Here is a 25,523-nt window from a genome sequence, read left to right as displayed (position 1 = left end):
TTGGCCCAGAAACGACCGCTTGGATGGGCCGAACGCAGTGTGATGAGTGTAGTGCGATGACGATTTCGATCATATCTCACGACTTAGACAATCACTCCAAGCACAAACTTCCAGATCCTAACTAGGGTGCCAAGGAAAGTGATTGGTATACATGAGGTGAGCGGTAGGCTCTCCGATGATGAGATCGAATCGAATTTTTGCGGGCTCTCTCTCTCTCTCTCTCTCTCTCTCACTACAATGGTTGCAAATGAGCTCTTCCTTGGCCTCTTGGCTCTTAAACCCCTTCCCGGGTAAGGTTTTGATGCTCCTAATCACTCACTTGTTGCCGACATTAAGCATCCCAAGCAAGCTTTTTGCCATTTTTTGCATGATTTATGCCATGTTTTGCCCTGTTTTGCAACGGTAAAACCTACCCTTTCCCGATTCGATTTCCTAATCCTATCCTACACTAAATGCAACAAGAATCGAAAGCAACAAACTGAAATGATTTCTTCATATTTTCCAATTATCAAAAAAATAAACTAACCCAAAATACTTACTTGTTTCGAAGATCAAAACACCCAACTTCTTACCTATCTCAAGCTCCGTTTCGGGGATGAATCCCTTAATTCGATGCTCAATATGAGGCGTGCAAGCGCTCAAGCTTGAATCTGTTGGTCTCGGCAACGGAACCAAAAATGTAGAGGGAGCTCACGCTCAACCGCCAAGACCCCCGGACCACTTATTGTTTCAAGCGTTTCAAGCGAGCTCTAATGGCTATCTCTCACCTAGCCGACGCGCCATCGATCCTACGAGTGTAGTGAGCTTACTTTGATGCCGATATGAGTTGCCTCCTCTCTCACACACACCGGGAGCTCCACGATCCTAGATGCTAGCTCAAGCATCCTCAAGCCTCCTCCATCTCCAAGCACCATCCACCTTAGCCGCGCACGTGAGAAAAGAGAAGAGAAGAGAAGAGAAGAAGAGAAGAGGAGATGGTGAAGAGCTTCACCCTCTTGATCCCTCACTCCCACACACTCACTCTCTCACACTCTCACACTCCCTCTCTCAAGAGCACACACAATCAAGGAGAAGAGAAGAAGAGAAGAATAAGAGAACTCTTGTTAGCCACACACCAAAGAATGAGCTTCCATTCACTTTTTGAACTTTATATACAAGCCTTAAAATCCCATGGGCACCAATCCCTTTTTTACACGATCAGCCGTTGTGGCAAGGTCCTTTCTCTATTTCCTCCTCTAGCCTTATGCCTCTAGTCTACACCTGTCTAATATTTTACAATTGGCACAAGAGGGAGCCTGGCACTCTTTTACATGAGTTTTTGGAGTTTTTTGAGGCGCCTTTTATTTAAAATTATGCTTTTGGTCCCAGCTTAGCTTTAGAGGCCACCTGCGTTTCTTTGCTCTTTTTCCATTCTTTTTCTGCCTTTCATTCATTTTTTCCACCTTCTTGACTTGGGGTTATCTCTTCAATTTTAATCTGCATAAGTAATAAGGCTTTTTCTTATCGGTAGATGAAAATCTAAAAGTCACTTATCCATTAAGCACAACAAAACCCTAGTATTAAGCCTATGAAGATCTTGAAAATAACTTTCATACCTTTGGGTTTTTCATCTTCATCAAGAAGGCTCTCATTAGAAAGATTTATTGAGTTCTTTGGCTTATCCTCTAATGGAGGCTTCAATGTGTCTTCATACTCCATGCCTTCAATACCAAGTTTTTTTTGTGGACCTCTAAGAACTCTTCTTCTATGGCTAACCCCTCCTTTTCATATTCCACAATCTCATAAATACATATATGTAAGGCTATGGAGCTATCTTCAAATTTCTTCCCCTCAATCTAGAGCTACTAGTGAGCGTGGTTCATATCTTATGAAATTCTTGTCAATCTCACCCCTTGCTACTAGGATGGCTAAGTAGTATTCTTCTCTAAGATAAAAGAGATGGTGAATATCATTGAGCAACACATTCTTTTTTGGTTAATAAAGTAAGTAGAAAATGTAGGAATATAATCAAGAGGGCTTTTTGTAGAAATTACATGGCACAGTGGACAAAATATAAGCAAGGAGTAGAGAATACACAACAAATATGAGAAGAATAGAGATTGCATTAATTTCAAATGAACTAATACAAAGATGGCTGTGTCTACATGCACACTTTCATCATGAAGCTTAGATGGCAATCTAGACAGATGATAGGCAAAGAGCTTAGGGTAGCTGAAAGAACTCTGATTGGGTAAAATATAGATTGGCGATAGCTTTAGAGGGGTATTCCTTTCATAATTTGGGAAGAGAGTCTGGTTGGCTAGTCTGACCATATTATGAACCTTCCCTAGTCAACCAGGGAATACTCCCACACCTCATAACTCGATGCATTGGGCCTCATGTTGCTACCAACATAACTATATCTAACCCAAAGGCTAGATCCACAAAGGTTGCCTTTTTGCCATCTTGTCACATAGACCTCATTTGACATACAGGTTAGGACCCATCCAATGCCCCTACTCACACATGGCTTCTTCTCATAATGGGGGACTTAGAACTTAAAGCACCATGGATCATTGGTGGCATATTACAAGGGTGGCGCATTAAGCATATCTAAAACCCTCCCTCAATGTCCACCCACAGGTAAACTACATTCTCGACCTAATACCAAGTCTTTGAAGATGAATTCAAAGGAGATCCTTTGTAAGAGCTTTGGTGAAAATATCTGCTCCATTCTCCTCCATTGGATAGTAGACCAAGCTCTATTATCCCATCCTCGATCAAGTCATGCACATAGTGATATTAGATCTCAATATGTTTGGTGCATGCATGAAAAACTAGATTTTTGGCAATGGCAATGCAACTCTAATTGTCACATCTTAGCACTATTGAATCTTCATCTTGTACTCCTATATGCTATAGGATCCTTCTTTACCATGTTTCTTCATATGCAGTAAAGTAAGCTGCCTTGTACTTTGCTTTTGTCATAATTGGTTGCTTCTTATTGACCCGATATAAAATTCCTGAATCTAAAGAGAAACAAGATCCAAAATTTGATTTTTTGGAATCATTGTCACCCAGCCAATTTGAGTCATAGTTCCCTATAAGAGCACTTCTGGAATTGTATGTGATACCATAGTCAAGCGTTTCCTTCAAGTATCTAAGCACTCACATCCCAGCTTTCCAGTGACGTTCTCGTCGTTTGTTTGAGAACCTACTCAAAATACCAATCGCAAAACTGATATCTAGCCTAGTGTTACACAAGTAGATGAGGCTACCAACAAACCCCCAATACCTCCCAATATTTGCTCTAGTACTGATGTATCCTCAATGGATAACTTCAGATTGACCTCCATAGATATAGCTATCTCCTTACACTCGGCAATGCCAAATGCTTTTAAAATCTCCCTTGCATACTTCTTTTTTGAGATGAAAAGTTTGCTAGACTTCAATCCCCAAACAATAGTGCAACAAGCCCAATTTTTTCATTTCAAACTCAGAGCTTAAAGCCTTTTGAGTCTGATGGATTATATCTTTATAGTCATTTGTAATAAGAAGGTCACCCATGTATAGAAAAATCACTATAGACTTTTCATTATCCCTATAAACATACAAGTTAATATCTAGGGCACATCTTTTGAAATTTAAACCTAGAAAGAATTTATCTATTTGTTGGTACCATGCTCTAGGGGCTCGATTTAGCCCATACAATACCTTTTTAGCTTAGAAACTTTGTTCTCAGAATAGCGGGCCTCAAACCCTAGTGATTGAGCCACGTATACCTCCTCCTTGAGGTCACCATTTAGGACATCCATTTGAGAATCTGGCCACTTTTTATAAGCAACCACTACAAGTACTATGTGAATAGTGGTCATTCTACCAATTGGAGCAAATAATTCTTGAAAATCAAATCCTTCAACCTGTGAAAATCTTTGTGTAACTAATCTAGCTTTATACTTTTCTAAGATGTTATTGGTCTTGTACTTTACCTTCCAGACCCACTTGGTGCTAATAATCGTCCTCTTTTTTGGTTGATCCACTAGCTCCCAAGTGTCATTCTTCATGATGATGTCATACTCAACTTGCATAAGTGCTCCCCATGCTAGATTGGCAAGTGCTTATTCCAAGTTTGTTGACTCCTTTACTTCTCTCATAATCTCAACCATCAAGGCCATATTGACTATGTGAGCAGAAGCCTTTCTTTACTCCTCTATTTTTAGAGACCTTCTTGGTCCATTTTCCTTTTCTTCAACTATAATAGGCATAGGATTACTAGGATCATAGAGTTGCTTCACCCATTGTAGAAATGGCTTTTCCAATGGTGTGATTGTAGGTTGGTGAACTTTGTCCTCATCATCCAAAGACGATGCTTCCTCCTCCTTTTGAGTGTAGGGACAACTCTTGGGATATATTCATAGTATTGGGCTACTTCTTCGTTGGATGATAAAGTGGAAGAACTTATATTATTCTCTTCCATTGTATGTGGTTGCTCCTTGAATACTACATTATGACTCACTATGATCTTCTTTGCCTCTTGGTCATACAATTTGTAAGCCTTTTGCTCATCACTATAACTCAAGAAGATATATTTTGTAAATTTTTAGATTTAACTTGTTTCTCTTATTGTTTGGAACATGTGCATAACATTCACATCCAAAAGTTCTAAAATGTGAGACAAATAGTTTCTCACGAGAATAGGCCTCATGAGGAGTTTTGCCCTTACCTTTGTGCAACTCCAATTGAGAATGTAGACTGTAGTATTATTAGCTTCTACCTAGATCTGGTTAGGCAATCCCTTGTCCTTAAGTATGCACCTTACCATTTCCATAATGGTGTGATTTCAACATTCAACAATGCCATTCTATTGAGGTGTATGAGGTGTCATTAATTGATGCTTAATCCCTTTACCCTTGCAAAAGACTTCAAACTCCTTTGAGTTGAACTCCCCACCACTATTTGTTCTAAACTTCTTCACACTTTGCCCTATCTCATTCTCAATAAGTTTTAGTCATTCTTTAAACTTACCAAAATCTTGAGTCTTATTACGAAGGAAATACACCTACATCTTCCTATTGTAGTCATCGATGATCAACATAAAATAAGAAGATCCTCCCAAAGCTTTTGTAGGCATTTTATTACACAAGTTAGCATGCACCAACTCTAGAGGAGCCTTCACTTTGTTCTTGGTTTCTTGTGAAAATACATTTCTTTGTTGCTTGCCATCATATAAACTTCACATGGTTCCTTCATTTCAGTTATTGCAAGTAGGTGAGCAACCATACCTTGCTTATGCATCTCCTTCAACACTGCAAAATCAATGTGACCAAATCTTTCATGCCAAGTTTTACTTGTACCCATACCAATGGTGGCTATAAGAGTACTTAGCACATACAAGTTGTTCCTCCTTTCTCCTTTGCCAACAACTTTGCTAGCACTATCGATAATTTCTGCATCTGTCTTAATGAACCTCACCTCATGGCCAAGGTCAGCTATAAAAACAATTGATAGTAGATTTCTCTTAATTTCAATGGAAGTTTGGGCTTTGGAAGGTTTCGATGTGCTAATACAACTAGCAGCCCCAAAATATGCATACCCTAACTAAGTTCCCATCCAAAAAAAGGGGGATCAATTTCTTTTTAGATCATTTTGAGCTATCCAACCTTTAATTTTTGCTACTTTGGTTGCATCTCGTATAGGGGAATTCATTGTATGTCATCATTTATGAGAATCTACTTGTTTTGACTGCTTAGCCCTAAGGGGCATACAATAATAGGCGATGGATTCCCTCCAAACACGGCCTCAACCATCTCTTCGTAAAGAAAAAAAAACAAGAACTTCTTGCACTCAATTGAACATCTAGTGCAAATCCTTTTTGTTCCACGAATGGTTCTGATGAAGGGGTTCCGAGTGTGGTTCCCTTGACCACAGATTGGGAGTTTGAATTAGGAGAATGCCTAGCATGAAAGAGCTCCTAAACTGTAAGACAAATAAGCTTCTTTAGACCAACAAGATTCTCCCAAGATAGACTCAAGGATTTGCACAACAAAACTGCTTTTGTGCAGTGTATATAATCAATCGGAAATAGTCTCATTCATAACTAAGTACTGAGTCAATAGCATCGATCTTTATAATGATCAAGACTAGTGAGCTCTCCTTGGATTTTACCATGGCCTATTATCGATAGTGTGAGAAATAATATCTATCAAAAGAATTAGAGGTTTCTAAAAGGACCCATGCGTGACCTGCGTCACATAGGATATGAACTGTAGTTACTTGTAGTCGATTAGAATTCTTTTGCTAGACCATATTATTAGCCTTCTCAAATTCAATAGAAGGAATGTCCAAGGGATGTGAAGTCATTGATGTTGTACCTCCCGGCAGTATTTCAGAAGGCTATCTGAATTCTCTCTTAGGAACGAATCGTCCTTCTTGAATGTAGCGTATTTCCAATCGTCATAGTGATGGATTCTTGTAGAGGCTTCATAGAACTATAAAGACCTTTCTTGTTGGTTATGTGATGGGACTCGCTACTATCCAATACCCATGAGTCCGTATTAGATATTTCATGCACCGAGAAACACACTTCCTCAATTGTTGCCATAAATAACTCTAACTTTGCTTCAGCCATATTGGATGTCTCCTTCCCTTTAGTCTTCATAGTGCCATTCTTTTCATTTGCCTTCCTAACATAACAATTTGCAATTGCATGTTCTTTCTTCTTGCAATAGGAGCAATCTCCTTGAAACTTTTTCATACCACCCTTCTTTTTGTCACCGTTGTTGGTATAGAAACAACCTTTACCTTTCACATTAGCCAAGAATGTAATATCTCCACTACTTCTACCTTCTTAAGCTTTAAGCCTGAACTCCTCCTCCATTAGTAGTGCAAAAAATTCTTCAAATGTCGAAGCTTGGGGTCTCACCTAAGTGTTTAGGGTAGTTACCAATCCATTAAACTTTGGTGGACAAATCCAAAGACACCTCTGAGCTAGCTCCTTATTACTAGTCTTTTGTATCCTAGCACTAGCCATCTGGTGATTCGAGTGATGAGTGATGAATGCTTCAACTATCACTTCTTCAACAAACTTCTCTGTTGCTAGTTATTATCCAAGTTCTAAATCTATGTTTGGTTTCACGTGTCTATTAACTCCTCAATACATTCCAAGCCTCTGATGCCTTGGTTGTGTGCTATATCAAGGTTAAAACACTATCAAAACACCTTGTAACTAAGGTACATAGTGCATATATGTTCCTTCATTTCCAAGCTCGTAGAAGATTTGCATTTGGAGGAATCATAACACTTGAATTTGATGGGTCAGGGGTGGGTTGTGGTTCTAGGTCAGTTCCCAACACCTTCTCCATAAGCTCATAAGAATCAAGGATAGTTGTGATTTTAAACTTTCACCAAGTATACTTTGTACTATCTAAATTGCCTTTATTGAAGGTTAATGGATGAATCCTCACTGTTTGAATTGCCAGTACAGTAGCACTACCACATGATGCACCATCACCACTACTTGGTGCAAGAGATGATATTTCTCATCTTCATTGGTGAAGCCCTTGTCTCTCATGTATTCTTCACTCCTCCTCAAAGCCCCCTAGGCTTTGATACCATGTAAAAATTACATGGCATAGTGGATAGAATTTGAGCAAGGAGTAGAGTACACATAGCACATATGAGAAGAACAGAGACTGCTTCAATTTCAAATGAACTAATACAAAGATGGCTCAGTTTACCCACGTGCTTCTATTGTGAAGCTTAGATGGCAATCTAGACATATGATATGCAAAGAGCTTAGGGTAGCTAGAAGAACTCTGATCGGGTAAAAGATAGATTGAGGATGGATTTAGAGGGGTCTTCCTTTTATAGCCAGCCAACAAGGTAGTCTAGTTGACAAGTGTGACCATACTATGAACATTTCCTAGTCAACTAGAGAATATTCTCTTTATTGTCGAGCCAGAGGCGTTGCCCTCGGACCCTTGTCAGAGACTACTTTAATTTCAAACGAACTACTACAAAGATGACTCAGTCTACCCACGTGCTTGAATCTTAGATGCCGATCTAGACAGATGATATGCAAAGAGCTTAGGGTATCTAGAAGAACTTCGATTGGGTGAAAGATAGATTGATAATGGCTTTAGAGGGTTCTTTCCTTTATAGCCCATTAGGAAGGTAGTCTAGTTGACAATTCTGACCATATTATGAACCTTTCCTAGTCAACTAGGGAATATTCTCTTTACCATTGAGCCAAGGGTGTTGCCCTCAGACCCCTTTCACAAGGGGGCCGGTAGCCCCCCCTAAGACCCCCCATCCAAGGGCTACTTTTGTGACCCCCGGACCCCATATAGGGACCCATAATAGCTCCCACACCAGTAACTTGATGCATTGTGCCTCATGTTGCTACCAACATAACTACTCTATCTAACCCAAAGGCTAGATCCACAAAGGTCACCTTTTTCCATCTAGTCATATAGACCTCATCTGACATACAAGTCAAGATCCACCCAATGTTCATGCTCACACATGGCTTTTCCTCATAATGGGGGTCTTACAACTTAGAGCACTATGGATCATTGGTGGCAGCTTATGAGAATGGGGCATTGAGCATAACTAACACTTTCTTTAGTCTTTGTACTCAATTCTATCACCTCTTTTTCTACATTTGTGATGTTTTGACTCTTAAACATGCTAGCATCAAAAGCTTGCACCAGTAGCTTCTCAATATCCTCTTAAAACATCTCTGCTTTATCTTCAACATCTTGATCTATGCATGCAACATCTTCTTTCTTCTCTTCTTACAGTTTGTCTGAAGAAGAATCTTCCATATATTGGAGATACACAAGAAATCCTAGGTCTTTTTGGATAAAAAGATATTGTTGTTGATCACTATGAAAAGGAAAGATTGTTTTATGCCTTCTAAGCTCATCATTAATAAGATAATACATGATAATCAAAGTTGTCTTAGGAGAAGTATTCACAAAAAATCGAGGTTTGATGTAAAATGAATTACAAAATTTAAAAAACTACCTTTAAATTTTAAAGTACAAGGTTTAGAACTTTTAGCTTTAGAAAAAAAATAGTTATAAAAGTGAAAAATATGTATAATTTGACTCAAAAATCCCTTTAAAATATTGAGTTAAAGGTTTTTGTATGTATTACCAAAATGTTCTTCATGAGCACTACTTGGGAGCATTGGTTGCTAGCATCACATCATTAAAATGAACATATTTATCAGTTATGAGAGACTCTGCATGTCTAGCATTAACTTTCTTGTACTCCTCAAGCTTCTCTTTCAAGATCTCCCAATAACTCTTGCAAATCAAAAGGAACATTGAGCATATCCTTGATGTATATAAACTTGGACGAGTTTCTTTTCTTCTAAAGATAATTAAAGAGTTTGTCATCACAATTATCCTCCAACTCCTCTTGTTCCATTCCCTCAAGAGATAGCTTTCTCTTTGACATTCTAACCTTAACAAAGCTAGACATATAAAATGTGAAATTCCTTGTAGCCAATAGAGAACACTAGCATTAAACTTGTGTTTCATATGACAACACCCAAGATAACTTGACTAAAATTAATTTGGATGAAACACAATTAGAAGTCAGAGAAACACACTCATGGTTGAAAATTTTGTGTTTCATAAGACATTGAGATTAAAAACGAGTTGGATTGATCACTTCTAGGGCCTGATTTGGTACTTGATGCTTGCTTTTTCTTATAACAGAGCATAGGAAGACTTTGCTTTACTTTAATAGAGATATGAGAAGATTGTGTTTATAAATGGTTAGTTTATGTGAGCCGTTGTTCTTAAAAGACTCCAAAAAAAGCATTTAATAATAGGGTTGTTGTTCTTAGAACTTGTGTCAAAAAGGACATTTTTTCACTTGAAAGTAGAGCTTTAATTTTGTTTCTTTTTGAAAGGAAACTTTTCACACATGAGGCTATTAATAATTTAAATGTTAATTTTTTAACTTGAGATAAACTCAATCATTTTACCCTAGCCTTTCTAGTAAAAGCTCATTTAAATCTAGCCTTTTCAAGGGAAGCCCATTTTGAATATAGTAAGCTCTCCATCTCTAGAAGGGTATCCAAGCAAGACTTAACCCTCCACAAGCAAGATTCAATCCTTGAAGGCAAAAACTTCCTCAAGTCATAAGGTATGGGTTAAAGAATCTACTATTGTTGGTTTTTAAATGCGGACTTGTTAAATGAAACATGACTAGAGTAGTCAACCTTTTTGCATAGAGTCCCCTACTCACATTTCATATATTTGAGTCCTCTTGCTTGCTTGCATTTCTTTTGTCATGTGAAACACAAAATTATATGTCCGCTTCATGTTGTAACTGCACTTTCTTTGCGTTTCATACATTTTGTAAAATTATACTTTGATACATTTATGTGAAACACAATTCTAAGGGTCGTCTCATTACTGCAAGGTCGTGTTTTTGCATATCATACATCAACGTACAATGGTTAGCAACTATATTGTCCTATATTTTTCTTGTAGTCGGTGTGTTGACCTATGGATAGAGCTAAAGCTATTGCAAGAAAGCAATAAATTGATCCTAGGGACGTTGTTGAGAAGATCCATCAATCCTCCTAGCCATCCAAGCCACCAAAAAAGCATAAATTTTTTTTTTCATAAGTTGTAGATATCTTAGAGAGATCCAGAAGGCAATGATGACTCTTGCTATTGTAGTTTCAAAGCTACCATTCTAAAGGGTAGTTAGGGAGATTTATGATAGGCATAGTCTCAATAATTATAGGTGGACAAGGAGTATCCTCAATTGTATCTAGGAGGCTACATAGGATTTCTTAATTGAGTTTTTCCAGGATACATATATCTATGTTGTCCATGCACATAGGGTGACACTTATGGATAATTATATGATTATCTTAAGAATATTGAGATATAGATTCTCCAAGGTTTTAGAGCCCGTTCCTCTTACACATGAGAAGACATACAATATTTTTAATGTATCACTATATAGGAAGAAAAAGGAGGACATGGGTCCTAAAGTAAAGAACATCACACATGAGAGAGACACAAGACTACATGAGAAGGAGAAAAAGGCTATAGAGGAATAAGCACAAAAATGGGGGGAGCATAAGAGAAATAAAGTAGAAGAAAAAGAAGCAAAGTAACTAGGACCACTAGAGGATGAGCTTTTTGGCATGCTTAAGGGGGTTAACCCACTAGGTTTCAATGTATATTGCTTCTTTTCTAGTGACATAGCCAAGAGAACTAATGTAGTTGCTTTAAACTCAAAATGTGTTTAGATCCTCAAGGATCAAAGAAGGAGAGAAGTAAATGACTCAATTCTTCTTATTGGATTAAAGTATAACATATCTAAATTTGTTTGTACTTAAGAATGATATTTTTCTAGCAATAATTTTTTTCTATATATTTATTATCTTAATGCTTTTACTAGGTGTATGATACATGAATTTCCTTCTGATACAGAATAAAAAATTAAGATTCTTGATCCTTCAATCTCCCATTATATATGAGGCTAAGTGAGCTCGAAGCAAATAGATTTGACCATTGGCTCAATTGAATTGATTTTGATATTTGGAGATTATTTTGATTCAAAGTAAATAGTTCAGTATTTTTTCTAGTTTAAAAATAATTTATTATACTAAATTATTTGCCTATGATTATTTTCAAATCTCATCAGAGCTTTTTAAATCAATCCGTGGAAATGCTAAGATGTAAGTTGAATAATCTAGGGCTCCTTGATTGTTTAAACTTTTATTGGTAGCAAGGACTCTAAATTTTATTATTGTTTTGTATAGAGTTGCAAAAAGATTGAAGCTCTTATACCTTTTTGATATATTTGCACAAATGGAGTATAGACACGTTATGGTAAGTTTTTTATCAAAATATATCAAGATATTTGATTCTATAAACTACCATAAATAAGTTGCATAATTTTGCTTTGTATTATTGGTTTTAGATTCCTCATCAAGATGATAATTATTTTAGTGGCTGAAAGGTAATTGAAAATGCTAAGAGATTAGTTAAGTTTATTTATCTTAGTGATGATAAATTTATAAAGATAATGTAGAGTATGTTTAACTTTAAGATAATGTTTCACTCAAAAGATAGTGTATTGCAAAATAACACTAGACTAATAATCTTTTTTGTCAAATGTGTGATATTTTCCAAGGATTGTTAGCATAGTGAGCATATTTAGTATGTACAAGCAAAGCTTTTCAAGTACATATCTATCAATTACATAAAAAAGAAATAAGGAGACAAGGATGGCACAAACAAGGAGGGGGTAGAGAGGGTGAAAGTAGAGAAGGAGGAGAGATGCCCTCAATACTTAAGGCAACCAAAGGATCAAAGAAAAGCAAAAGAACTCCTAAAAAAAATGTTCCTCACAAAAAAAAAACTTTTGTATATTGTCTTTTAAGACTTCATGTATATAGATCATGAAGGTAGCAAATATAGATTTGTTGCAATATTTGAACTTGTATTTGGATTGAAAGTAAAGAGATGTTCTTAAATATTTTTGTATTGTATATTTTCTCTCTCCTCTTTGATATCTAAAAAATTAGCATAGATATTTAACATTCAAGAAGTGAAAACAAATATACATCTACTATATATAACTTAATGTACACACTTACCTTTTTTTACATGTTTCTTGTTAAGTTAAAAAGCAAATGAACATGGTAATTTGATATCTTTATTATGTAAACCTAGTTTGACTTGATATAGTATATATGATAATATAACATTTACTATCATAATGATGTCCTTATTGAGCCAAACATTAAGATCCACGATAGGATCTTTGCTAAAATACTCAAGATTTGATCCAAAGCAACTAGACTACCACCAACATAATTCCATCTAGTGTAATAAAAGCTGAGGATGGAATTTTAAGTAGAAAGCATGTACTTAGAAACGATATAGTCTTGATCTACTTTAAAAGTTATCTTGGCTTCTATATTGGCATCCCTCAACAAATTGTAAGACATGAACATATGCTAGCCTCTTGTGACTAACAACATGGCCTTTGATCTTCTTATCTAAGAATTGGAAAAGAAATCAATAAATATATTAATAAACACAAACAAAGTAATCTTGCTTAGCCTACTTGAGATATTAAGTTTTAGTAATCTTTATATCTTAGAAAATATTTTACATGTGTAGCTCTCATCGGTGGGTGGACTTGGTAAAGAAAGTAGGGATATTGCTCCCCATTGGCCATGATGCATAGTGATAATATAATAATGGTCATAAATAATATTTCATTCTCTAAGAACTATCTTTTTCTCATGTCTTACTAGTTTTCTCCAATCAAACCATGCATAACATTAATAACATCAATAATATACTCGCGTGTGGTGACCGATTAATCACGTGTACGGCTATCATAACAGCCTCTGCCCAAAAATCATGGGGTAAAGCAACATGTGACATCATTGTACAGACCTTGTCTTGAATGGTCCGATTCATACGCTCTGCAACACCATTTTGGGGTGGATTATGAGGAGTAGTAAGCTCCCTCTTAATCCCTTTGTATCACAAACGTCTTGAAAGGCTTTAGACATATATTCCCCACCATTGTCAGAGCAAAGGCATTTTAACGTCTCGCTAGTCTAATTTTTAGTAAGTGACAAGAATTTTTTTAATTTATCCAAGGCCTCGTCTTTGCGACGGATTGGATAAACCCAAACTTTGTGTATGGCATCATCAACGAAGGTAATAAAATACTTCTTCCCCCCTAAAGACAACCCTTGCATTTGACATACATCTAAATGTACTACTCTAAGTGTGAAGACTTTAGAGAGAGATCTTTGTGTGACGTTTGAGCATGTTTACCACAAATGCAATAATCACAATGTTCAAAATTAGCATACCTCAAACATGGTAAATAACCCAAACGAGAGAGCACTTTCATTCCAAATTGACTCATGTGTCCCAACAGGCTATGCCACAAAGAAACACTTGGTTGCTCAGTTATGGCAACAACATGGTCACACACACTAGATACATGCAAAGGATACAGAGTATTACTCTTGGACACCTTGGCAAAAATGTGAGAGCGCTTACATATTTACCATTTGCTATCCCCAAAGGTGGTGTGATAGCCTTCATCATCTAGTTGCCTGTGCTTATCAAGCTCTTCTTGAGCTAAGGTACATGTCTCACATTATACAAAACAAACATGGAGCCATGTTGGAATTCCAGTTTCACACTGCCAATACTTGCAATTTTACATGCATAGTTATCCCCCAAGTGGACAACACCACGTACATCGCCATTGTAGTCAAAGAACCACTCATGATGTGGTGTGACATGAAAGGACGCACCTGAATCAAGTATCCAAGTGTGAATATCATCGGGATGCATCCACAAATATATTGGGAGGATTTTGAAAGAACTAGAAATGGCATATTGTTTCCATAAGTACAAGATTTCTACTTAGAAGACAAAGAGCATGGAAATACAAAATATCCAACTGATGGGGATCAATATCCACATTAGCATTAAGGCACAATTTAGGTAGTAGCTTATGATCATTATGACAATGATATTGCATGTATACTAAGTACTAAGCAAAATGAGCAGTCAATCTAACTAAAGGATCAATAGATTGAGAATGTATTTGCACAAACTATAAATAGCTCTAATAAGCTTATATGAGAGACTTCCATTCCCTTTGAATGATAGGCATTATTTGGGGACCCATCAACGAACCTATCTGACTCCATCCTCTAGGTCTAGGTGTCTACAAATCAAAACTAAATGTCTACTAACCAATTGAGGTGGATAAGGAATGAAAGATGTGGAAGAAATAAGAAGAACAAGCATTAAAAGGTGAAGTAATGGATATGCAAAATCATAAAAAGAAGAAATGATTAAAGATGGAGATTTAGACAATTTAATAGAATCTGATAAGAAAGTAGAAAGGAGTGTAGTAGATGGTGGAGAAAAAGGAGGTGAAAAAAAAAAGATCTATGATGAAAGAGCAATTAGTTAAAGTAGAAATTTGGGGATCTTCTTAAGGTTGAAAAAGAAGAGGAGAAATAATATGGGGAATTGATTGAAGTATGGATAGATAAAAATCAAATCTATAGGCCATCTACTGAATAATAAAAGAGTGAAGGTACTGATGGACCTAAAACAGATCGACAATTGTAAGCTTCAAAAAAGGATGTATCAATATGAGATTATGTAAGAATATGTGCTAGAAGATCCTCCGACAGTTGGTTAGCATTTTGTAGAAGTGTAAAGGCTTTTAATTGTTGAGAATTCAAAGCAATAGAATCTATCATTGGATGCCAAGAAGTTTCTAGGTAGTCAGTCACTTTGGATGAATAAACTTAAAAAATCTCATCTCTTAGAGTTACAAAATAATCTCTAGATGTTGAACATAATGGATAGCTTACAAAATAATCTTCCCCACATACCATGACAAATCCTCATCCTCAAAAATCACAAGAATATATATGTAAGACTTTAGCATGGTATCAAGTATAATAGAGGCTTCAAAGACCATCCTAACCACTTTCACAACAAGGAGAGTAGAGAACCAAGTACCACTCCATCTATCCTTAAGAGGACACAAATCCATAATAGACAACTTCATATAAAAGGCTAGCTTTTGTTGTTGATAATGCACAAAAAAAGAGTGATTTGGCAAGTTATATTCCATAAATTGATCAAAATAGGTGCACAAAAGTTCCATTCTAGATTGTAGCCTCTCCACCTTAGCTTGAAATAGTAGGCATATCATCTACCATTTCTCAAGATTAGAAGGATAGACATAAAGTTTAATAAAAGAAAAGTATTGAGAATGAAATACTTATAATTCATCTATCCAATGGATGACTTGAAGCTCAAGGTTTCAAATGCAACTCTTTATGCATGAATATATGTTGTACTAAAAACTATTTTATGCTATTCTTGTTTGGTCCAAGTCTAAAATATTTAATCTTACCCTTTCAAAGAGAGATCTACCTTTTGCTTGTTGTATGGTAATTTAGCTAGCTTTGCTAATAATGGTAGAAATATATTTTTCATATGTTTGGAATGAATTAAATATAGCTATGGATATTATTTCAGAGTTTGGGCACCTTATTGAAGGTCAAATTTTTATATCCATGGCAAAGAGAGTGGAGAGAGAGAGAAACAAGCTACCAGCCAAGGATGGAAAGAGACAAGAAGAATAAAAGGGAGGAAAAAAAGATGAACACTAACAGAACTTCCGTTATAGAGGCTTTGCTCCCATTGGTCTAGAGAACACTCTCTATATATCCTAAAAGAAAGTTTTTCAAGACCTCAAAACTCCCCTAATATATTAAATTGCCCATAAATAATACAACCACGACAATAATCATATCACTCTAATGTAAATAAATCAAATGATCAGCATTTACAACATGAAAACTGATAGAAGAAAGATACTATGCTATCTTATCATGCGATGCTCTTGGCACCCATTTCAATTCATATAAGGCTTTACACAACTTACATATCTAATCAAGGTTACAAATACTCTTGTAACATTGTTCCTTGTCAATATACACTTCCTCTTGCAACTTATTATGCAAGAATGCATTCTACATCCATTTGATGCGACACCAAATCTTTTACTACAACCATTGTAATGACAACTCTTGTAGCTGTTGCCACCTTTGCCTCTCTAGAATGCATATAGCATTTGATTACCTCTCACTTCCCTCTTGTTATCATGCACCAATCATCCTTTTTCCCTCATGCCAGAGGTTACCTTATATGTAACCTTGCCGCCTCTCTCTCCTAGTCCTCTTCATCTCCACATCCCTTGACCTTAGTCTCTCTAGTTTCTTGATATGACCCCATCCACTCTACATTTTTTAAAAATATGCTATTTTTGTCAAGATCATAATTTGATATGAGCTTCTTAATACCTCCTATGGTAGTTTCCTAATCAAGGCTAGAACACATGCATCAAAATCCACTATCTCATTCATCCTCCCTAGTGGCATATACTATCCAAGACCAATTTTTACTTCTTATACATAAAATTTTGTATTATTTTAGTAACTATAAAGGCGTGTATGCCCCATTAAATCCATCTATCTGGAACGGGGCTTGACTTATTTAGGGCCACATTAGTATCATGGAAAAAAGCAAGACATATTCAACCCACCCCCTAGCTTGTAAGCAATCATGCATTGTGGTCATCTTGATCAATGATGAAACTATAACTACTTCCTTCATGTTGTCCATCATCAATCTCATGAGTATCTAGATTTAATATGTAATAATAACCCTAGAGCCCCATGCAAGGTACATTGGTAAGTCTAGTAGAAACTACGGTATTAAAACCCAAAAATATGTATGTATGTAGTCCAATCTATCATTGCAATTCCAATATACAACATAAACCATGTCATCATGGATTGCTTCGTGGTCTTGGAAATACATGTCTATATAAGCTCAATAACATTCATCACATAACCTTCAACAATCTATACACATACAAATATCAAACCTACAAAGTCCTAAATGTATGTTTGCATCATTTTTTAGAAAATATTTGCAATCTACAAGTGCTCTCTCCTCATTTGGGACCACATCCACAATTTCTTATTCACCTGGCCTTGATTTCTCTTACTTCAATCTGCTCATCTCTTTGCTACCTTTGTCACCACCACACATCTCTGCATGCAACTATACAAGAAGAGCCTCTTGCCAATCATTTGATAAAATCCCTTTAAATTGCTTGTGTTTGCAACTTAGCATTGCAAAATCCTTTGCAACCTCATCCAATATGTCCATAAAATCACCATCCTCATTAAGAAAAACCCCTTTCGATGCATGCTCTATTTTTTGGATGCCTTGACAGGAGGAGTCCATGTCTACATCTCCATCCACAATGCAATAGACATGTTTGACCAATTCTCTATAACCATAAGTTATTAGGGTTGTCAACATCAAATGTGGAGAAAGAGATAACAAAGTGAGATTTTTCCTCATGCTCCTTGACATGTAACATGCTTGAAGAGATCCCATAGACTATTGGCATCATCATTTCTACAATTTTACTCTTTAAAACAAAACTATCCAATGGATAAAGTGTCATCCAAGAGTGTGACCCTCTAATGTACCCTCCCCTTTTGACAAGTAAGATTGGTGCTTGTTTTTTCTTCTATCAATCACATAAACTCCATTCACCAACATTATTATTCAGGAAGCCACTACATCCATAATCTGCAATGCCACATTCATCATGCATGTCATCGTCAAGACAACTAAAATGAATATGTAAGGCATCATTATGACTACATGACACATATAAATCCTCTTCTAGAAACATTAATCCCAAACCAAGGTCACCATCATTGAGCATGGAACCTATAAATCTTGCATGATCACAAGATGAAAGGTTCTTAACAAAGCCCACCCTTTGTCTGGATCACTATCACCATGATCTTGCTCTTTATCATAACAAGTCATCAAACTCTTAACTGTTTCTAGAGTTCTTATGAGATGAGCATCCATTATCAATGTCCATATATTATGTTGGCATCACCAATTCTTGGATTGATACATTACCTTGATTCACCCCATCTATATGGGATTGTGCTCTGTGCCAATTCCTAAACCTCTCTCCAAAATGGTTGTAGCCTATCTCTATAATCATCATATAAACCTCCCAACCTAGTAACCTATTCAAGATGCATGTTATATAAGTGCTCAAAATGCCAACATGTCACTCATTGGAGAGCCAAGTGGTCGAGCAAAGAATAAATCCCTCAAAAATATTCTTCTAGCTATACAGAGAGTACCACATGATGCCTTTTGAACCAATGCAACAGAATCCTGCAAGTCATATATAGCAAATATTGTTTGATACTCATCATCCCACTTAAAGTGACCTCTATGTTGCATGTATCTCTTAATATATGAAATCCACTCCTCAATATCCTCATCCACTCTTCCCTAGAAATAAAGAAGCATCATGCACCTATTGATACCAATGAGAACAATGGAAATTGTGTCTAAGAGCTAAGAGCTCTCCTCTCACTGAAGACACCAAACCGTGCGACATTTACATTGAAGAAGGCTTTACAAATGCATATGTAGCTTAAACCTCCAAGGTGATGTATGCATAAACACCCCTAATATACATCCAAGGCAAAAACTGGACTTCACAAACCATGAGGCCCACCCCAATTCCTCCACCCAACCACCCATCATCAAAGTACTATAATTCAAAGTCCAAGAGGGCATCACATGTATCATCTCATCACCACAACCAAGAATATGTAAATCACAAACATAAAATCCATTGCAACCATAATAAATAATACGTACCAAAAAATCACCAAATCCATGAAGAGTACTCATCAACCATGGCATTAGTATCCAAACAATGTACATCATGTGTGAAAACATGCATTAACATGTAGTCTCAATCCTAAAGTATGTAACACCCTTTCAAGATGCAATCAAGATATAGCTTTCCAAACTAAAAATGAAGATACATCTAGAGAAAACTATGAAATTCTTGGAGTATCACTAGAAATTCCATGAACATCATGTCTCAATATACATCCCAAGTATTCATAAGTGTGACATGGTCCAAAGGTCGCATGAAGAGAAACATAAATTGGTCTTGCAAGTACCTAGGGAGTCCACCTTGTAGAACATGTAAGATACCACGTGAGTTCAAAAGAAAGGGTATTATATTTAGTAAAGTTTACAAGATTATATTTATAAAAGGGTTTTTTAATTACAATGTGAAAAAAATCCATAAGTTTAGTAAAGTAAAAGGGGTATTTCTTAGTATCCTTTGAACACACGTTATACAGATGATTTCTTATAGTAGGTGGACTCCTCGAGTGCAAATATGAACTATTTAGATACCAAAGATGAACCATTTAGACATAAAAAAGAAGTGTAGAAGCTTAAGTAGATATGAAAAATCAAGTCTAGGACATCAAATATGAAGTGAAGCATAAATTTTCCTTTGTTTAGCTCCAATTGTAGCCTATTTCTAGGTTGCTATTTCTCCTTCAACTCCCTAGCTGCAATCCTCAATTTATTGATCCTTGTCTATTTTCTTATCAATCTTGTTAATCCCTCTTGAAATGTTGATTGTGGCATTTTCCAATACTTGAATGTAATTGTAGCTCCTCACTTGTTGCATCTCTCTTGCTCCATCCCTACAAGTTAATTGAAAGCTCTAATTGTCAGATCTGTGACTTTCCTCCTCCTATCAAGATGGTAGCTCCTTGAGGTCCTACCAATCAAAATTAGCAAAAGCTTTGATATTTGAGATTGTTAGAATTTTCCAATTCTATGGGTAGTGCCCAATGTTTTCGTTAGTTCATTTATCTCCAAACAAAAATGGGTTTTCCATGGGTTTGCCAAAATTTGCCGCCTTGATGAAACCCTAATCAATTCTCTTAATTTGCAATGTGAACACAACTAAGTTAATAAGTTGTGTTACCACATTTAGAGTTAGTTGACTTCAGTTGAGTTAGGGGTTAGGTCTACGTTAGACCTAAAGTTGTACTTTCATTTTATCACTTTCATTTTAGTAAGCACACTTTGCCATTTTCACCTCACACTATGTATTGCTCACTCTCTCATTTCTCTCTCCTCCATAGTTGGTGCATTTTCAACATTTGGCATTAAAGCAATACACACATGGGTTCTGTCCCAGCCACAATCAATTGGTATAGCTTTGCCAAGGTCCTATTCTTCAACCACTAATTAGCGTGTCAGCTCATGGAGGAGAGGGAGGAGCTCTACCAACCATGTTGTCATTTCACCACCTACCCTCATTTTCCTCTGCAAAAGTGCCAATAGCCATTGATGCCATCTATCATAGCCTAGTTGCCTCACCAATATCCAATGTACTATGCAAGAGTTGCAATGCCCTACTAGCCAGACACCTCTTGTGCTTGAGATCTACATGCCACGAAAGACAATGTCATCGCCCACCCTACTCAACTCTGTTATCACCCTATTCTACAAAGTTGCACCACTTGCTTGTTTCCTGCCTTTGCTACCCTACTTGTTGCCTTGCACCACCACACTTGCCGCTTATGTGGAGTGTTGACACAACCACCACCAGTCCATCCCTTCAGCCATGCTTAGTGCCACCTTCGCCTCCGATTGGATACTACTATTACAACTTCACCATCGACATTCAGCTTGTATCTTAGCCATAGTTTGCCACCCAAAATTTGGGGCTTTTGCTTGATTCGAAGTCCTATGCACGCATCTCTACCAAAATTGCCTAACATTGTGCTTTTTTTCTTCTTCACCATGCACCTTGAGGCATATTCAAGTTGCTAATTGTTATCAACATGTATTCGATGAGACATTTCATTAGATTTTTATGATATAATTTCAAAATGCCTTTAATTTCTCAAAATTTAGTTGGAGAACTTTGGGGAATTTTTTTTGAAAAATCGCAGTAAATTTAGGGATTTTCAAAATTAAGTTACTGCATGTAATATTTGGCATTTGGAGGCACATGTAGTGACACAACATTGAATTGATGTATATCCCAAAATGTGTGTTGTTTTGTGTAGTGTGGATATGCTCTCCGAGAGGAGATTAACAGTTTTGACAATTTTGTACTTGCATTAGTATCTTCTATTGGGATTTTGTTATTCATTTGAGTACATTTTACACTTCAGCTTGGAAGTGTTTGGCTACTAAATTTATGTATTAATTTGCAATAATATCAAATTAGGACACTTGAGTTCATAACAACATTTTGAGGGTCCTCACTCATGAGGATAAGCTAGACGGCACCAGCTATCCCTTGTGGAGTTTTATGGTGTATAATTTACTTATTGTGAAAAATATTTTTGGACTATGTCACTAGTAATTTATAAAGATCGAGAGAGCTTGCACCCCAAGATAGATAGTTGGGCAACTCATCCTACAACAAATTAGAGGAGATAAGATTCAAAGGATGCACATGCTTGGTCATAGCTTGCCTTGTCAATTTCAAGAGAGCTACTATACCTCATGTTTGGTCATGCAAGACGTGTAAAGCAGCTTAGGAAGTCTTAAAAAGCGTGTTTGCAGTTGGTATTGAACCTAGAATTTCTTACTTATGAAGAGAATTGGCTAATGTGCATATGGATGAGGGTGATGGCATGATTGATCACCTTGCAAGACTTATGTGAGCATCCATTGAATATTGATGAGGTTATATTGGATATAGAAATCATGAGTGTTACTTTGAATTCATTTCCAAAGTCTTACCTTGGGTTCCGCACGTCGATAAATTTGTCTTTGAGAGGGGACAATAACCTCTTATTATTGTGGAACTGGAAGGCTTCTTGTCACAAGAGGAATAGGCTCGAAAAAAAATTGCTATGCATTCAAGTGATGTAGCCATGCTCTCTAAATATAAAGGCAAGGATAAAGCAAAGCTGTATGTAAAAAATTAGTTGAAGACTAAAATGGGACGACATCCATCTAATAGGGTTGTCCAAGACATAGAAAAGATAGAAAAAGGGGAATACCACTATTCTAAGAAACCTAGGCATTACAATTATCAATTTAGGAAAAGATTGGCCAAAGAGATGCTACAACCAATTTTGTACAAGAGGACGATGCATTCTTGACATGTAGTTATGACACTTCCATGGCTTATTTTACATTGAATACTACTGAAATGTAGCATACTTGATATTTTGACAATGGAGCATCCATGCACATCACTTCATGGAAGTGTTTGTTCACACAACTTTGCATTTAGCCCTTGCAAGGAAGCATGTTATGTGTGCTAATAACAACATTTATGATGTCTACGTCATTAGTTCAATGTTGGTTATTGCTCTACAAATGCTCAAATTTTATGCTCCTAGATATCTTCTTTGTGCATGGTATAAAAAATAGTCTCATGTCCATTTCAGCTTTTAATAAGCATGGATTTCAAGTCATCTTTGAGGATGACAAGTATATTGTTAGAGAGATAGAGAGCTTGATTAAAATCTTTAACCTTGTATAAGGGCCTTTTCTTGTTAGACACATATAAGAGAAGTTCTCATGATTCTCTGGGAATTAGCACTATTATGTTCACTATGCAAAATGCAGAGTTGTGGCATGCTTGATTCAGTCATATGAGGTTTACTAGTCTCATAACTCTTAAACATTGTCAAATGGTGGATATGCTATCTCCCACCCTACCTCCTCATGCATGTGAAGGATGTATCCTAGGTAAAATACATAGGTTTGCTTTCAAAAAGGATGGTACCGTGCATATTATTCGAGAATTGCAACTAATACTCTTTGATGTATATAGTCCAATGAGGTCACAAGCACTTGAGGGTCATCTCTATTTTTTCACTTTTATAGATGACTACTCAATTTATATTTGGGTGTAGTGGCTAAAAGCAAGATCTAATGTATTCATGCATTGTAAACACTTGATTGCTAAGCTTGAGGCAGAAACATGTTTAAAAGTGTAAACACTTTATATAGATAGAGAGGGGATATATTTCTCATACTTTTGAGACATTTTTGCTTATAATAACAAGTATCACACATCAAACAATGTGAGGATGACCCCTCAATAGAATGAAAAAACCAAATACTCATGGAAATGATTAGATGTATGCTTAAGAGCAAAGGACTGCCAGATAAGTTTTGGCTAGATTATCTTTAGTGCGCTAATCATGTCCTAGATTGTGCACCAACAAAGGTACTAAAGACTATCACACCTTTTGAGGCTTGGCATGGAAAGAAACCAAAGGCTGACTACTTTCAAGTGTTTGGATGCATAGCCTATGCACGTGTGATGAAGGGGCTTTGTGAAAAACTTGATGGCAAGGCCTTAAAATGCATTTTTACAAGCTACAACTCGAAAAAAAAAGGCTATCAATTGTATGATTCACACACAAAGTGTTTATTAGTAGTAGAGATATTATTTTTGCTAAAAATGGAACCTTTGATGCAAACTCTCCAAGAGAGTAAAATGGATGTTCCCTTGCCTCAGCATACTAGAAGGGCTACTAAACATGCAACACATCATTTGGTTGATCTTTCAAAAGTAGATTATTCTTGTGGTGAATATGCGTTCATGAGCTCACTATTAGATGATGATGAAAAAGCCTAGCTAGATGTACATTGGATTAAGGCCATGCAAGAAGAATTGGATTCTATTTCCATTAACAATACTTGAGGTCTTGTTGAGTTGCTACTTCGCAAGAAAGCCATCGGTACCAAATAGGTCTTTAAGCTGAAGCGCAAGGCTAATGGTGCTATAGAGAGATACAGTGAAGCCATTGGTACCAAATGAGTCTTTAACGTAAATCACAAGGCTAATGGTACTATAAACATGTACAAGACACGTTTGGTAGCCAAAGGCTATGCACAAAAGGGCATAGATTATGAGGAGATGTTTGCTCCTACATCCCATACGAGTACAATTAGGCGTGTCATTGCTGTGGTTGCAAATTATGGTTGGAAGGTACATTAGTTGGACATCAAGATGGCATTCTTGAATGGTGACCTACATGAGGATGTTTATGTGTCACAACCTCCATGGTTTGTGGTGAAAGGAAAAGAGCACATGGTCTATAAAAGTTGCATAAAGCTCTTTATGGATTAAAACAAGCTCCTCATGCATGGTATGTAATGATTGATGGTTATTTGGCTAGCATTGGTTTCACAAATAGTCCAATTGCACCCACCCTTCTTTACATTAAGAATGAAGGGAGGGGACCTACCGGTTATCATTCTATATGTAGATAATAGGTTGCTCACCAAAGAAAAAGAGCATAAAATTACATATTTCAAGGCTAAATTGAAACATACTTTTACTATGTCAGTTATGGGCTGTTTACGCTACTATTTGAGGATTCAATTCACCCAAAATCACCATGGCATCATCATGTCACAATTGAAATATGTGAATAAGCTTTTGCATAGGTTAGATTGCAAACCTATGTACACTCCAATGGAGCCTACGCTAAGATGTCCATGCATGAAGGTGAAGAGATGCATGATGTTACAATTTACAACTAGGCTATTGGTTGTCTTATTTACCTTTGCAACACACAACTTGACATATAGTTTGCAGTATCCTAGGTGAGCATGTTTATGCACAACCCACAAATATTACATTGGCAAGCTACTAAGAGGGTCTTCAAATATTTGCAAGGTACTTGATCATGTGTTTTATTATTTCTTGAGGAGGATACTTGCTTTTATAAGCTTACAATGATTCAAATTGGGTTGGTGATTCAAACAATAGGCAATCTAATAATGGATGCTATTTCTTTCTGGGCCGCTCATGCATTTTGTGGCTGAGTAAAAAACAAACTACAATGGCTATCTTGTCTTGTGAGGCTAAGAACATGGCATCCCTCACAGAAATAATGAAACATGTATGGTTGCGTAGATTGTTGGTTGATCTACAAATTTCATTGGAGAATACTACATCTATTATTTTTTATAGTAATTAAAGTGCTATTGCAATGGCATAGAATCCTATGTTTTATACTCGCACCAAAAACATTGAGGTGCATTACCATTATCTCAAAGAGAGATGCTATG

Source organism: Lygodium microphyllum, chromosome 3 (genome assembly GCF_053477565.2).
Source record: "Lygodium microphyllum isolate KBCC chromosome 3, Lygodium_microphyllum_v1.1.10, whole genome shotgun sequence".
NCBI classification, from domain to species: domain Eukaryota; kingdom Viridiplantae; phylum Streptophyta; class Polypodiopsida; order Schizaeales; family Lygodiaceae; genus Lygodium; species Lygodium microphyllum.
Note: the sequence above shows the minus strand (reverse complement) of the source record.